Genomic DNA, 17056 nt, shown 5'->3' with positions numbered 1-17056 from the left:
ATCACCGTCTGCCCAAGCCTCACCTTGGAGCTCTGGTCCTATATGTCCAACTTCCAGCTCTACAATTCCACTCCGATGTTTCCAAGGCTCCGGGGGTCTCCAGGCCGAGCTTGCCCTCAGGACCCTCTGTACCACCCCTTGCAGCATCCCCTATCCCAGTGACTGGTAAACCACGAGTCCAGATGTGTAAGCCAGACCTAGAAGTCATCCTTGGCACCTCCCTGTTCCTCAGGCCTCACCACAGCCTGAGGTGTATAACATCATTCTAGTCCTGGCCGGGTGGCTCGTTGGACTGGGAAGTCGAGTCGTACACAAAACATTGTGGATTTGATTCCCGGTCAGGGCATATACCGAGGTTGCCGTCAATCCCCAGTCAGGGGATATGTGGGTGGCATCTGATTGATGTTTCTCTCTCTCTCTCTCAAATCAATGAAACATATCCTTGGGTGAGGATTTCTAAAAAATCTTTCTAGTTCATTAACTTCTCTCTTTCCTACAGTCACCAGTCTGCGCCACACCACCCTCAGGTTTAGCCTGGACCACTGCGCTGTCTCCTGCACCGGTTCCCCTGCCACCTTGCCCCAGGCGCCCAGAGAGAGCTTTTCAAATCACAAATCTGATCCCGTCCCCGTCCTGCTGTCATTGGCCTCTGTTTGCTCTGAAGATCAAATCAAAGCCCTTGTGGGGCTGGCACGGTCTGGTCCCCACAGTGTTATTACTCTGTGGCGGAGGGGCCCCTCCCCAGATGACCTCGTAGGGGTCTTTCCACCTGTGACATTCTGTCATTCAAGCTCCTCATCATCTGTGGCCCTAAATCTATACGGTGCCACTCGAGTAGCACAGAACTGAAAGAACGAAGTGGCGAGCTGTGTTGCTAGCTGGGTGTGCCAGACAAAGGAACAGGAAGTACAAAGACACTCCGAGAACAAGACAAGTTGAAAATCTCTCCCCACATTCTTACTGGTTGTTTTTATTTCTTTATTTTGGAACTGCAAGTTCACAGCCTTTGCTCTCTGTCCTGCGGGGTTTGTGGTCTTTTCTTTATGATTTATAAGAGTTGCTTTGCTATGAAGGACACTATCCTTTACCTGTCAATGTATTACACACTTTAAAAGTAGTTGGCCTTCATGGGGGAATTTGTTTGTTTGTGTTAGTTTTGCTGTATAGAAAATTTTTAATTTTGTATAAAGTTACGATTTCTGAGCTTCGTTTCTCACCTGGGAAACACTCTCCCTTTGAGATTTTACATTTTCGTGTTCATATTGTCTTCTAATTCTGCTATAGTGTTTTTAAACTTTGAAATCTTTTTTTTTAATATTTTATTTATTTATTTTTTGAGAGAGGGGAAGGGAAGGAGAAAGAGTGGGAGAGAAATATCAATGTATGGTTGCCTCTCATTTGTCCCCTGCTGGGAACTGGCCTGCAACCCAGGCATGTGCCCTCACTGGGAATCGAACCGCGATACTCTGGTTCGCAGGCCCGCGCTCAATCCACTGAGCTACGCCAGCCAGGGCTAAACTTTGAAATCTTTGACCCATGTGTTGTTTCCTATACTTTAACTAGTGAGTAAAACTCCAGATTTGTATTTTTCAAAGACTATCAAGTCACCCATCCTTTTCTCATGAATTTGAAATGCCCAGGTGCCAGGTACTAAGCTCAAACCTACCCCTCCGCTCCCCACTTGGCAATGTGGAGAGTGGGGCTCTGAAAAACACCTTCTGGCTGGGTTCATGCTGGTGGTCAAGTCTGCCCATTGGCGAAGCTAGAGGTAGACTGGGAGGCTGGAGGAGTAAGAAAGACACACATGCTCCTGAGACCCTGGGGCAATGGTGATGCTAAGGGGTGCCCTGAGGGGCTTAGTTTGTCAGTCCCCCCCAGAGTCATCCAAATAAGCATACCCTCCATCTCCATCACAGATCTCCGTACCTTTGATCTCCATCAGAGAAAACTCCTCTTGCTCTTGCAGTCAGGTTGCTGTCCCAAATGTTATCTACAGAGAAATTCTGGAACTGACTTGACTTGGGTTCAGAAGGAGAGATCACGAGACCCAAGGGGCTGTTCTCCCAGACCCAACACCTGCCTGGCTGACATCCCCACGTAGCTCCCCCCCCATGAAATTTCTCTGCAAAGCTGCCCACCCAGGTGAGTCGGCCCAAGGACAGCATTCCCTACCCCTCAAGCTCCGGTTCCTCCTCCCCACCTTACGCCACTAGAGTGGAGGACCTAGGCCTGGAGGCGGAGGCCCCTGGTGCCAGGGACTGGTCCCACTGGGCTGGGAATCCAGCCCCCTTGCACCGAGGACACCAGGTTTCTTCGGTGGTGGCAGTGTCACCGTAATTGTTTGGGTCATCACAAGACAGCATCTGTGGCACTGTAGCTGTCTTATCCAATGGAAGGGCTGCGGCTCACAGGGGAAAGATCCCACTTCTTTTGTATGGGTCCCCGAGGACAGACGTAGGGCCTGTGGGAGAAGGCACGGGAGCTGTCCCATTGCCAGCAGCTGTCTGGGTAGGTAATAAGTTTCCCATCCTTGATCCTTTGCCTACAGTGCTTTCACTTCAAGTAATAATGTATCTCCTCACTTAGCTCCTCCATGGCTGCGTCACTTTATCAGTGAGGTCATTTATTACTTTAACATGTTTATTATCTGTATCCCACCACCAGAATATGAGCTTCATGAGGGCAGGAATTTTTATGTTTTGTTCATTACTGAATCCTGGCACATAGTAGGTGCTCGATATCTTTTGAATACATTCCACTCAACCACCTTCAGCGCTAACTCTTATTTTTATCTCCATTTTATAACTATAGAAACTGACACACACAAAGATGGAAAAACTGGCCTTAGCAGTGGCCCTGGGCTCCTAATCCCAGGCATTGCATGTCCAGGGACTGTGCCCTTAACTCTACACTGTATTGCAGTGACATAATGCTATTATACCATTGTCTGTAACTGAAGAAGCCTGGAAACAACCAAATTTCCCATCAGTCAGGGAGTAGTTAAATACATTACAATGACAGGCATCCAGTAATAGCATATAAAAGCAACCTATAAAAAAATTAAGCAGATCCGTATGTACTTAAGTGGAACAATCTCCAAGATATTATTAAGTGAAAAATAGCAATGCAGTGCATTTGCTGTATCTGTAAGAAATAAAAAAGTATTCAAATACATATGAGTTCATTGTGCAGAGAAAATATTCTGAAGGGATTCACTAGAAGCTGTATCCAAGATGGATACACTGTGCCTCCTCACACAAACAAAAGAAGGACAACGACAAATTTAAAAACAAAAAACAAGCAGAACTGCCAGAAAATCAAACTGTACAGAAGTCCAATCACCAAGGAGTTAAAGAAGAAACATTCATCCAGACTGGTAGGAGGGGTAGAGATGGGCAGCAGAGACGGAGAGGACTCGCAATGCAGCAAGATGGTGGCTGGTGGACCAGGCGGTCCCATATTTACACGCAGATAAACTGGGAGGAACAACTGGAGAGCAAGACAGATCGTGCAGCCCAGGGTTCCAACACAAGAAAACAAAACCTCAAAACCTCTGACTTAAAAAGTCTGTGGGAGTTGAGGTGGTGGGAGAAATTTCCAGCTTCACAGTAGAGTTTGTTGGAGAGACCCACAGGGTCCTGGAACACACACAAACCCACCTATCTGGGAATCAGTACCAGAAGGGCCCCTTTGCTTGTGGAAAGCGGAGGGAGTAGCCGAAAGCTGGTGGAGAGCTCAGCAAGCGGCATTGTTCCCTCTTGGATACCCTCCCTCACATACAACACCACAACAAAGTGATGTGGACTGTCCGGTCCTGGTGAGTACCTAAGGCTCCACCCTTTACTATGTAACAGACACATGGAGACAAAAAATATGGTCCAAATGAAAGAATAGATCAAAGCTCAAAAAATAAACTAAGTGATGAAGATATAGCCAATCTATCAGATGGAGAGTTTAAAACACTGGTGATCAGGATGCTCACAGAAATGGCTGAGTATGGTTGCAAACTAGAGGAAGAAGCGAAGGCTATGAAAAGTGAAATAGAGAAAGATATACAGGGAACAAACCGTGAAGGCAAGGAAAAGGGGACTCAAATGAATGGTTTGGACCAAAAGGAAGAAATAAACATTCAACCAGAACAGAATGAAAAAAACAAGAATTCAAAAATATGAGGAGAGGCTTAGGAACCTCCAAGACAACATTAAGTGCTCCAACATCCGAGTCACAGTGGTGCCAGAAGGAGAAGAGGAAGAACAAAAAACAATAATTATTGTTTTCTCAAACAATAATTTGAGAAAATAATGAAGGAGAATTTTCCCAATCTGGCAAAGGAAACAGACAAGTCCAGGAAGCTCAGAGAAGTTGGAACCAAGGAAGCACACACCAAGGCACATCATAATTACATTACTCAAGATAAAAGATTAGGAGAGACTCTTAAAAGCAACAAGAGGAAAGAAGACAATTACCCACAAAGGAGTTCCCATAAGACTATCAGTTGCTTTCTCAAAAGAAACCTTACAGGAAAGAAGGGGCTGGAAAGAAGTATTCCAAGTCATGAAAGGCAAGGACCTACATCCAAGATTACTCTATCCAGCAAAACTATCATTTAGAATGGAAGGGCAGATAAAGTGCTTCCCAGATAAGGTCAAGTTAAAGGAGTTCATCATCACCCAGTCCTTATATGAAATGTTAAAGGGACTTATCTCAGAAAAAGAAGATAAAAACTATGAACGGTAAAATGACAACAACCAACTCACAGCTATCAACAACTAAACCTAAAAAAGAATTTAAAAAAAAAAACTAGAATTAAAAAATCAACAACTAGAACAGAAACAGATTCACAGAAATAGAGATCATGTGGAAGGTTATCATTGGGCAGGGAGAGGGGGAAGAATGGGGGAAAAGACACAGAGAATAAGAAACATAATTGGTAGGTACAAAATAGACAGGGGGAGGTTAAGAATAATAAGGGAAATGGAGAAGCCAAAGAACTTATCTGTACCACCCACGGACATGAACTAAGATGGGGGATTGTTGGGGGTGAGGGGGTTACAGGGCAGAGGGGAATAAAGAGGAGAAAAAATGAAACAACTATAACAGCATAATCAATAAAATGTATTTTAATAAAAGAAGCTATTGACAAGGCAAAGGAGTTCATGGGGGTCTCTATTGGGAGGAAGGCTTTGCATTCCACTTTGTATTGTTGGGATTTTAAATCATGCACGTGATTTACTTCTCAGCAACATAAATCTTCTGTACAATTAAAAAACCCCAAAAGCTAAAGGGTTCATATAAAAATGAGCAGTCCCCTAGTCCATCCCCTCTGTACTCCAGGTCTCTTTGGGAAGGCAGTGAATTGAGTCCTTTTAGCTGTCCCTTCTGTTTTCCATTCACAAAGTTAGAATTTCTCAAACTTTAAGGAGCAGTGAATCACCTGGGACCTTGTTAAAGCACAGGTTCCGATTCAGCAGGTCTGGGGTGAGGTCCAGGATTCTGCATTTCTAATGAGCTCCTGATGCTGATTGTGCTGGTCCATGGATCATTTGTTAAAAGGCGAGATTCTAAATAAAGTGCTAATACATGTACTTCTTGATTTCTCTGTTTTTGATCTTACTTTGAAATATAAAAAAGGAAAATGTAGTTCTCTTACACCCTTGCCTCCCTCCCACCCCCGCACACACATCCTGTTCTCATCTTCCCAATGTAGATATATATGCTTTTTGATTAAAAAAATTTTTAGCACTTATATTGTTGTGCCTTTATTTATAATAGTCACAGCTCAGCCGCATAGTGTACTGTGATACATTTCCTCTCTTGTGCAACTTTTTGTTTTCCCTGGAGTTGATAATGACTTCATTTTTTTTTTTAATTTCACTTTTAGTAATGCATTCTCAAACCTTCCTGACAAAACCAAAACTCTCCTGTTGGTAGATTTACACAAATCACACAGTCTACATCTTGGAGCCTCTGTCCTTTTGGTCCAACATAGATTGGCTGTTCTGTATATTTCCTCAATTAAAAAGACCAAAAAATGAACTGGTACCCAGTTTGTGGCAGGAAGCAGAGAGGAGGGTTCGGAGCCTCAACTATGAATTGGGCCTTCCTAACTGCTCGCTGCGTTCTATTATCCTTCGTTTTAGTGGTGCCCACTGCTGCCCCAGTTTTATGCATTTGGCTGTGCAGATAGAGACTGAATATCCCAGTCTCCCCTGCTGCTAGAAAACAAATTACTCGGTGACAGAACGAGTGGAAGTGAAGAACGCCACTTCTGCCTCACTCCATCTTTCCTACTTCTCAAGGACTGAAACGTGAATCCGACCCTTATAAGCCAGCTTCAGCCGAGAGGACCACCTGCCTCCCAACTGTTACCTGAAGAGAAATAAAATTCTACCTTGCGATAAAGAAAATTTGGACCAAGTCTGGTTTGAGACATAACCTTTTCCACGTGTTGAAATTCGCAAGCTCCTTCAGGTAAGACACTAGTATTCTTGACAAAATGCTGCAGCAACATTCTAATACATTTTAATTCAAGTAAAACCTCTTGTAGGAAGCAAGCGTCTCATCCACTCAGCTGTCACTTATTCAGGGTGCTGATGATTTGGAATCAGACATTCTTTTTTCTTGTGTTTGGCTCAAGAATATCTAACCATTCTCTAGCCTGTAAAAGGGAAAGTTCTCTTTGAACCAACATGGTCATAGTCTCTCTCCTCATAGCAATCCTGAAATAAAACTTTGACATATTGTCCTGATTAATTTGTCACTAGAGTTGTTTGAGCCACTGTAATGTGGGGCCTTTTTGTCACAGCAGCTTGGCTGCACCCTAATTAATAGAGTGAGAAGGGCCATCTCCCACCCACCCCACTGGGCAGAGACACCCCCACAGGGAGACCCTTTCCCCTCTGGGTCTGTGTGGGCCTCACAGACACCACTCAGCATGTGGCCTGGCCTCGATGTGCTGAATATGAATTTAAAATGGGAACTTGTTTGTCCTATCTGCTTCCCCCTCAGACTACATGTAAGTTAGATGCGGTCCCAGTGATCATTCTGGTCTTTCATAAGGAACTTTGACAAACACCAGCCCTGCTCAGGTGCACCAAAGGGGCAGGTGTTTTGTCCAAGCATCACATAACCCCAGGGGAGAGCACCGACCAAAAGACAGAGTTGGACCTTAACTGACAGTTACTGCGTACCAGGCATTGACACACTACTCATGCAGTTCTCCCGACAAGCCCACCAGTGAGTGAACCTCAGCAGCTTTGCCTCCCCACCATCTGTGGGGGGAAGGGGAATAGAGAAATTAGGGAAAACAAGGGAGGCTCCCCGGGTGGGCCGAGAGCAACAATGTGCCGTGAACTGAAAAGAAGCATTAACTCAAACTTTGGTGCACCTAAGTCCAAAATGGAAATTAAGGGAGTTGGGGGAGAATGGAAATCAAACAGCAGAAGGGGATTCAAGCCCAGTCTGCCCCACCGTGAAGCCAGGCCTCGGAAGCTCCCTTTCTGGCCTGGGATGGCCTGCATCTGCTAGGCCTGGGTGGGGAAAGTCAAGAGGCCAAGGCCGGGGCCTGGATAGACAGGATGGGTGAGTCCTGGCAGTCACCGTTCTCCATGTTCCGGTTCCTGGGTTCTGGAGGGCTGGGAGCCCAGCAGACAGCCCCTGTGGGTGGTCCAAGCATTTCCAGCCGGCCAGGGGTGGGCCCTGAGTTCATCGGGAAAGACCTGGGTTCTTTGGGAAGCAGGCAGGGTCTCTCAAGGTCAAGACACCTCAGGCCTCTTCCTTTTTTGGAGGCTCATTGTGTTCTGGAAGCATTAAGAAATCCTGAAAACAGAATGATGAGGACCACGGTGTATGTTTACGCCTGTCTAATTAACACTTTTAACACATGCACACAGTATGATACAGTTGTTCTGTTCACAAGATAATTACAGGATCATAAAGGACGTGCACCGGGGGGTGGGGGGAGGGGGTCTGGGATGGGATGCACTGTTAATGCCCCAGGAACGTTCTCGGTCCTCAATCCTGTCAGAGAAATTGCCTGAACCTATAACTGAATGTATATCTGCACCTAGAAATAATACCAGTTCATATCCAAGTCTCTCCAGGAACATGAGGCCTGGGCCACATTCTCCCAATACCCAAGACAGATCTGTGACCTAGGCCTGAGCCTGGAAGGGTGGCAAGGTTGAAATACCAGAGCCAAGAGCTGCAGGTGACTCCAGCCCCCCAAATCCGGTGGGACTGCTCTTGCTGGCCCACAGCTGGCCCTTAGGCCGGGGGGCAGGGGCTGCTGTCTCTTGGGGGAGGGAGCAGCAGGTGAATGGCGGAGATTTGAGGACTTAGATCCTCCAAGAGGCTCGAGGCAGAGTTTGGAGCTGCCCGGTGACTCTTATCTTCCCTCCCCAGGCTTGAGCCTCCAGCCCCACGCCCAGCCCAGCAGTCAGGCCTAGTCACCCAAACAGGAGACAGACAGAGCTTCACAGCCACTAAGAATTAAAACTTATCGATTTTCCCCATTAGCTAGAGAACACCATCAGAGTGCATTAAAACCAGGCAAAGCACCAGCATTGTGAATAATTAACATCCACAAATGACAACCCCTGGGCCTCCGGGAGGGGAAGGGGTGACTGGAGGCCTGGGACACACTGACCCCTCTGACTCCCATCCCAGCGGGCCTCAGCCTGGCCTCCCTCCCCTCCTCCCCTAATCGCCACTCTTCTTATTGTCCCCTGTCCTCTTCCTCAGAGACGTACCAAGGCTCCTAGGCCCCAGGTCCTGGCTGCCCTGGGGCAGAGAACACAGAGCACTGAGAGGAGAGGCAGACTGCGCGTCCCTGCGACCTCGGGGGAGCCCGCCCTTTCTGGACTTAGGTTTGCATCAGCTGATCTGTAGCTAAGTCTCTAAATCTATGGTTCTAGAGAAGGAAAGTGACTGACCCAAAGCACACAGTAGGTCTGTAGCAGAGACCACACTGGAACCTGGTGCCCTGTGTCATTTCCGCAGCCCAGCCTATGGGGCCCCTTTGTGCTAGTCAGAAAAAGTTACCCCCTTTGCATAGACTCATTGGGATAAGGAGCCCCTCTGGGTGGACCCCTCTCCAAGCTGTCACAGCTCTAGAGGTGCAATGAGAGGCTTGGCAGAACAGGGTGGGTGAGTATAGGCCCCCACTCACCATCTCCACAATGCGCTCAGCCTCAACAACTGAGCTGACCCTCCGCCCACCCCCCCAGCCCCTCAGCGGCTCACCCTGGTTCCCACTCCCATCTTCCTCCCACCCATCCTTCCTCCTCAGAGCCCTGGGAGGGCCAACGCTGGAACGAATACCTTCAACACCTCTGACCCTGTCACCTCTGTCCTCTCCCTGCCTTGCAGAGTTCAACCTCTGGGCCTTTGCATATACTCTGTTCTTTCTGCCCTCGAGCCCCCTGGAAAACTCTGCTAACCCAGCTTGAAGACTTTCTCCTCCGCTCCTCCTCTCTTCCTTGAACATGCAGGCTAAGTCTCGCTTCTGGGCCCTTGCTCCTGCTCATTCCTCTTCCTAGACCCTTCTCCCTCCAGACTGGCCCTGTCCTCCTCCTGCAGGCCACGTCCCCAATGTCACCTCCTCCAGAGCTCTTCCCTGAACACCTATAGGGCCACCTCCCCATCACTGGCCTCTCTCGCATCTGTTTCATTTTTTTTTTTAAGACTTTATTTGTTTATCTTTAGAGGGGAAGGGAAGGAGAGAGGGAGAGAAACATCAATGTATGGTTGCCTTTCGTGCGTCCCCTGCTGGGAAGTGGCCTGCAGGGAACCAGCCTGCAACCCAGGCATGTGCCCTGACTGGGAATCGAACTGCGACTGTCTGGTTCACAGGCCCACGCTCAATCCACTGAGCTACACCAGCCAGGGCTGTTTCATTTTTTTCATAGCACTTTTCACACTCTGAATTTATTTTCCCTTTGTTTATTGATGCCTCCAGGCCACTACAAATAGCTGTGTGTGTGTTGTAAATTGCAGAGAAAGTGAGTGGGGCTGACACCCAGCCTGCAATCCACACTACAGGAGTGGGAGGCGCGGTGCACCTGCTGGGAGACAGCACCTGTTCCTAATTCACGCTAGGGCACCAGGCAGATGGCTGCGCCCCTTTGGCCTCTCGCCATGACAATGCCAAGTCCACTGAGGCAGGAATAGTGTCTGCCCTCTTCATTGCTGGGTGCCTGGCACATAGCAGGTGCTCAATAAACCTTTTCAAGCAAACAAACCGTACTCGGATCCCCTGTACCCACCCTCTTCCACACTCCTCAGTAGAATAGGTGGCCGTGTGTGGTGCATCTCTGGGCCCCACGGGGCCTGCGTGCAGTACCTCTGGGTAGGTTCCACAGGAAGCCCGCAACGGAACTGGACCTCGAGTCAGCGATGCTGATTGTCAAGGAACACGGGGCGGGAGGGGCGAGCCCAGCGAGCTGACGGTGGGTAGATGTGTGTGTGGAGTCGTCCCGAGGATGCTCTCTGCAGCTCAGAACCCTGCCAATCCCAGAGCTGCTGCCCTGAGCCGCCAGTCTCACCCGGCTCCCTGGAGTGTGCACGGAAGGTTCAGGTGCCCAGGGCACTCGGACCAAGATACAGATGCAGGAGGTGGTATCTGAGGGTCCTTCAGAGGCAGGCTCGGTCGGGGACAAAACTGAGGCAACACTCCCTGTGTCCACCTGCTGTCCCTGCTCACCCCTACCCCCTGATCTGGCAGGGAAGGAGTTAACCTCACGGCTCCTCAGCACAAATGTGGAGCTATTAATACCCACAGCCCAGCCAGTCTGCCAGAGCAGCCACGGAGTCAGAGGGAGCAGGGAGCAGAGGGAGCAAGCTCCAGTCTCCAGTTGGAGCCAGAGCTGGAGCTAGGACTCCAGGGGCCCGAACTTTTCTTGGGGACGGTGTGGGCACTGCGCCAGCCTCACTGGGTCCTCACTCACCTCTCAGCTTCAGGTCCTGGCCCTCCCCCTCCTGGAGGACATGCAGGCCACCACTTCAGCAGGGAAGAGCAAACTTTCTTAGGGAAACTGCCCCTGCTGCTGTGCTGGGTGCACAGGGAGAAGCCGGCGCCTGGACAGGCAGATGAGCAGATGGACAGGACACCAGAGAGCCTGTCCTCTCGGTCTGGGCTTTGACAGCAAGCAGCTGAGGAGTTTGGTGCTCCCTCAGGGGCAGCGAGAGGCCCTGCTTGACCCTTGTCCGCCAGCGAGCTGTTGCTGAGTCCAGGCCTCCAGAAGCTGCTCCCCAGGGCTTAGCACCGTGGCTGCAAGTCCTGCGGGTCACGATAGGAGTCCCCATCAGACAGCCATAGGATCTTCCACCCACCAAGGCAACGGGTAATCTGAGGGAAAAGGCACAGGTGGCAGGTGGGCGGGCGCAGGACCCCGAGGCCGACAGGCTGCTGACCCTGGAGCACACTGGCTCAGGGACCCCTGCCCAGACCGAGGATGGTGCCGCCGAGACAACCACCGGTCACCCCTGTCCGGTCCTGGAGCTGCCTCCAGCCTGGCCCCTGGGCTGTGGATCGAAGGATGTGCCAGCCTTCTGCTTCGTCTGCTTCCACAGGGAGGAGGAGGAGCTGCTGGAAGAGGTCCCACTGCAGAGGTCAGTGCCCACGGTGGGCAGTGGGTGGGCAGAGCAAGGCCACAGGGCTCAGGCTTGGGACCTCTCAGGGCCTGGCAGACTTACTTCTCAGCCTCTTGGTCCACCGCTCACCACCCACCACCTGCTCCCTACACTGGGCTCTCAGGTCCCTCCCCTGTTTCTCCCGTCCTGGCCCCGTAGCCAGGACCTTTCTGTCCTCCCCACTGCGGTCACGCCCCTCCTGCTCAGAGCCCTCCATGGCTCCCAGCTCCCACAGGAGGAAGCGGACACTCAGCTGGACATTCATAGCCCGGGTGATCTAACCGACCGCACCCATCTCATCTCACTCTGCTCTTCTACATTCACTCCCCAGTGAAACCTCTGCCCAGACTTCCCTTCCCCAACCCCATCCCGGCACAGCTTCAGTGCCTCCTCCTCCAGGAAGTCCTTCAAGAAGACCCAGCTCCACCCTGAGCTGAGAGTCACCTTTCCTCCCTGCCCTGAGCTGACAGCTGGTAGTGCTGAGTCTTTGTTGAGTGAACGAGTGGAAATGCCTGTGTGTATACACACGCATGTGTGCGTTTGTGTGTATGTGAGGGAGAGAAAGGGAGAAGGGGTGGGAAGCGAGGCTGGTGCAGCTGTGTGAGAGCATTGGGGGTGAGTGTGTTTGACGGTGAGTCTGCACACATGTCTGCGGAAGCACGTGTGCATGCTGTGTGCCTGTGTGGGAGAGGGGCTGTGCCCTGTGCCCAGGGAGGGACATGTCCTAGGGACCATTGTCCCCATTGCCAGTTCTTCCCACCCCCACCCCGAGGCTGCAGCCAAGTGCATTACTCAAGCTGTACCACAGGCTCCCAGGATGGACAGAGAATGTACAGGGTACACAGGGGTCACCTCTGCTCCGCCCCCGCCTGCCCATGCCTCCGTCACCGCCTGAGTCAGCACTACCCCGGGTGGGGAGAAGAGCAGGCTCAGGGTCAACTCAGGTGCCCCCGCCAGGCCCTTTGCCCGAAGGGCAGTGGTGTAGGCTCCTGCCGCCTGGGCCACAGAGTGCCAGGGCTCGCACTGGGGCTGGAGCCCCGGGCCTCACGGGGTCACAGCCTGCTGGGAGAGATAGGCAAGCAAACAGCTTTGTCTGACAGAGTGATGGGCGCCCTGACAGGCAGGGGTGCGGTACTCTCGGGGAGTCGGAAAGGCAGAGCTCTCTGTCCGCAGGAGGCCTGCCGGTCTGTCGTCAGTCCCCATGGACCAAGTCAGGGGGCCCAGTGAGCGAGACCGCAGGTGCGGGAGTGCTTCTCAAACTCTGCGGCAATGAACACCTAAAGAATTGTTGTTCGTATTGTAGGAGCTCAAAGTCCTCGTTGAATGAATGAATGAACATGACAGGGAGAGACAGGCCATCAAAGTCATCTGAGTAGATTGTTAAAAAATACACATTGCTCTGGCAACTTTGTGGCCTCGGGCCCTAGAGGGGAAGGGCGTGTGAGGTTCACAGCCTGCCCAGGCGAACAGCTCGAGCGAACCAGCATCCGGGAAACTCAAGAATGAGAGATAGGCCTTAAGGTCAGGCAGCCGTGAATGAGACCCCGCCTTCTTCCCTCAATCCCCCACCTGCGACCTCTGACTTTGGGGACCCCTTGGAGGGGATTCCCCTCTGCCTCCTGCCCTGTTAGTATGGTGACCTACGTTGCAGTCTACTTTCTAGCTAGTGGATGCTGGCCCTTTAAAGCCTGGGGAGGGGACACTGCCAGGCTGGGCAAAGACAGTGACCACAGGTGCCAGGTGGTGAAGCTAAAAATACTGAGTGATGTGAACACCCAGGCTGCGGGAGCCAGGCGGTGCTGGCTGGGGTGGGGGAAGGCAGGCCCTGGAGTGCTTCTGCCCCACTGGGGGGGGGGGGCAGTGGGCAGCGAGCTTTGGTGGGTCACCTTGGGGTCTTAGAGGAGCCCGCTGGTGCTTCCTCTCAGCATGTCTCCAGCCCTGGAAGGTGCCAGGATTCCCTTCCAGGAGCTGGCTGTCATGTTGGGGCTAGGGCTGGGGCATGCCAATTCCACAGCGCGCTGCTTCCCTGTGACCCTCCTGAAGTCATTCTTCTCTTGGGGCCTCTGTAAAGGAAAGAGCTGGGCTTTCTCAGGCACTTTTAGGGTCAGAAGGGCAATGAGGGCTGCAGGTGACCAATTCATTCATTTGTGGACTCAGCAAACTTTCCCCGAGACCTCCCGGGGACTGGATGCTGAAGCCACAGAGAGGAACACGACACAGGCACCCCCTGGAGGAGCCCAGCGAGGACTCGAGAGCATGCTGGAACAGCCACAGGCAGTGCAGGGTGCTGTGATCCCACACGAGCGCCACGCCCTGGGCTCCCGTTGCGGGGCGAGGTGAGGGACTGCCCCCAGAGAACACACCTGCATTTGATGAAAAGCTGCCAGTGAAAGCATTGCCCACAGTACTGCTCACCAGCCACCAACAGAGGTCCTCTGATGTATTAACTAAGGTGGGCTACCTGCTGTAACAAATAAGCCTGAGAATCACAGTGGCTTCACTCAGTAGAGCCTATATCCTGCTTACGCAGTGGGGTGGGGAGACTCTGCTCTCCTTAGGCTTTTGGGGACCCAAGCTCCTCCCACCCTGTGTCTGTCATCATCCTCTGAAGCCACTGGGAGATAAATAAGAAAGAGAACAGGGGTCACATGTGAAATTTTTATGAGCCAAAGTTGGAAGTGCCCCACCTCACTTCTGCCCACGTTCATTGGCCAGAACAGCCAACTGCAAGCAACACTGGGGAGTGTAGTCCAGTTGTGACAATTTCACAGGGCTCTTGTGCAAATAAAACACGTGGTCCACATGAAAGACCCTGACGCGGACACCAGCCCGCAGTGTCCGCGGCGTTATGGATGAGACAAGACACATTCACATGGACTACCAAGTCCTGTGGAGGAAAAGTGGTCACTTTCTCTAGGGGAGAGCGCCTCTGAGCATGTTGACCACTCTCTGGAGAGGACAGCACCCTGACCCTTGCCTTGACAGGCTTTTATTGGGTTCAATTTGCACAGGAATAAAGCTCATCAATTATTGTCAGGCAGAAATGATTAAACAATAGATAACATTGGAAGAACTCAGGGCTTATTCTGAGTCAGGGTCAGATAGTTAAAGGGCCATAAAACTTTGGGGAAACAAACTCACTTCCTGCTTGGTCCCTTATTATTTAAATTGAGGGTATTAGCAAAGTAGGTTTCACAGTATTCTACGCATTCTTTCTAAGGCCTGATAGTCCTAGGGAACTGGCCCTTTCCCTCACAGGGCCGCACCCACCACCAGCATTGTTTCAGGCTTAAGTCAGGCAGGGGAAGTAAGGCAGCCAAGAGATTAGGAGACTTATTGCAGACAGAATGAGGACTCAGGCTGTGTCAAAGCCAAGGGGTGAGGGTTCATCACCCCCTTTTCTGTAGCCCACAAGTCCTTCCCTGGGGGCCCCATGATCATGCCTGTCTTAGGCCATCCCTCCCTTGGGGAATGTTACTTGTCATAGGCTAACCAATCAAGCACTGGGGACCAGGCAGGGTGAAGTAAAAGGAGCAGAGGCAGCGCCCCTGCCAGGGAGATGAGCTTTGTCTCCTTAGTGGCTTAGGGTCCCAAGGTCGCTCACTCAGCCTTAGCCATGGTGGGATTATGGCTTCTGAAACCAGGCAGGGCGGTTCCCAACAAGAACCTGGCACATAAATGTGTCCAGTGCGTTCCTTCAGGCATTCGTTCATTAATCCACACATACCACAAATTTCACTGAGCACCCTCCGTGGGCTAGCACTTGCAAATGGACAGTGAAACTACCATTCCTTTCCTATGGGGCTTTTATCAAAGGCGGGAGCCAAACAAAACACAAGTAAACAAATAAATTAATAAATATGATCATCCATGTTCAAAACCCGTGGTTAAGAGTATAACCAGAGGGATTGTGGGAGAGGCACCTACGGTGTACGAGGGGAACAGGGAAGGTAGGGCCATCCCCACCCCTACCTAGACAATGAGCAGGAGCTGGGCAGAATGGAGGCAGCAGCATCCAGCAAGAACACAGAGTGTAAAGGCCCCGAGGCAGGCTAGCGGCTGGTGAGCGTGCGGAAATATTAAGGCAGTGCGGCCACAGCAGAGTGAGTGGTGGGCAGAACGACACGGGGTGATGGGGAGAGATGGAGAGACGGGAAGGGGCCAGGTCCCATGGGCTTTGTGGACCGTCGTGAAGAGAATGGATTTTTCTCTGGGTGGGAATGGGAAGCCTTTTGAGGCTTTTAAGTAGGGGAAGCAATATAATCCGACATTTTAAACAATCCCTCCAGGGGCTCTGGGGAGAATCTGTGGCAGCTGGGCCAGACTGGGTACAGGAAGCCAGTGTGGAGGTCATGGTGATGACAGAGCGGACGTGGCCGTGGCCTGGACCAAGGCCGTCCCTGAAGGAAGTAGATGCTTTCTAGATATATTTGGGAGACAGAATTTGCTGATGGTTTAAAGCAGAGGTGTCCAACCTTCCAGTGTCTCTGGGCCACACTGAAAGAAGAGTTGCCTTGGGCCACACATTAAATACACAAACACTAACAAAAACCGATGAGCAAAAACCTTTAAAAAAGGTTTTAAATACATTTATGATTTTGTGCGGGGCCACATTCATAGCCATCCTGGTTCACATGCGGCCCACAGGCCACGAGTTGAACACCTCTGGAAACTCTAAAGGAAGAGGATAGTGGAGAAGAAATCTGGGGTCTCTGGGCTGGATAAGTGCACGGATGATGAAAGGCTCAGGGGAGGGAGGGAGGGTGAGGAACTCAAGAATCCTGCTACAGATGCTTGCAGCTGAGAAAGCATGTGAGATGTTGAAGAGAAGATGGCAAGCGAGGACTTGATAGTAAGAGTCTGGAATCAAAGGGGAAGTCTTCTGGCTGGTGGTCGATGATCAGAAACGACACAGAGACAGCACTGAAAGCCGTGCGATCACAGTAAAGAGAGGGCGGGGGGGAGAGGCCCAGGGTTGAGGCCTGAGGACGGAACTCCACGGTTTTGAGGTCGCGTAAAGAGAAGCCAAGAAAAGCCAATGAAGGTGGTAGAGCAGGAGCGGCTAGCAAAGTAAGAGGAAAACCCGGGGTGTGGGCAGGCGTGGAAACCAGAGGAGAGTGTCCCAGGGAGGAGAGGGAGTGGAAAATTGATTTCAAAGATGCTGAACAGTCAGGAAAACCAGGATGCAATTAGCAACACAGACGTCAAAACTGACTTAGATAAGAATGTTTCCTGAAGGGTGTATAGACAAAAGCAGGGCAAGCAGACATGTCCAGTTAAAGACGTTGGATGGAACATACACTTTTAACTTTTCTGTGTCCTGAATCCCCTTTAAAAGGGAGTGAGTGGATATTTTAAGGTATGTACAGAAGTCCCCCCCTTTTCCATGGTTTCACTTTCTGATGTTTCATGTACCTGAGGTCAA

The 17056-nt window shown here is 50.9% G+C and overlaps 1 protein-coding gene across 1 annotated transcript in view; it reads left to right on the top strand.

The window, feature by feature from the left end:
- The first annotated feature begins 11527 nt into the window (after positions 1-11527).
- SBK1 (SH3 domain binding kinase 1) overlaps positions 11528-17056 on the top strand; it is a 50786-nt gene continuing 45257 nt past the window's right edge. The window contains exon 1 of the mRNA XM_053671549.1: positions 11528-11610. The gene's annotated coding sequence lies outside the window, so the exon portion shown is untranslated. The remainder of the gene's footprint in view (positions 11611-17056) is intronic.

Source organism: Artibeus jamaicensis, unplaced genomic scaffold (genome assembly GCF_021234435.1).
Source record: "Artibeus jamaicensis isolate MK-2021 breed Jamaican fruit bat unplaced genomic scaffold, CSHL_Jam_final contig_700, whole genome shotgun sequence".
NCBI classification, from domain to species: Eukaryota; Metazoa; Chordata; class Mammalia; order Chiroptera; family Phyllostomidae; genus Artibeus; species Artibeus jamaicensis.
Note: the sequence above shows the minus strand (reverse complement) of the source record. Positions and strands in the feature narration are given on the sequence as shown.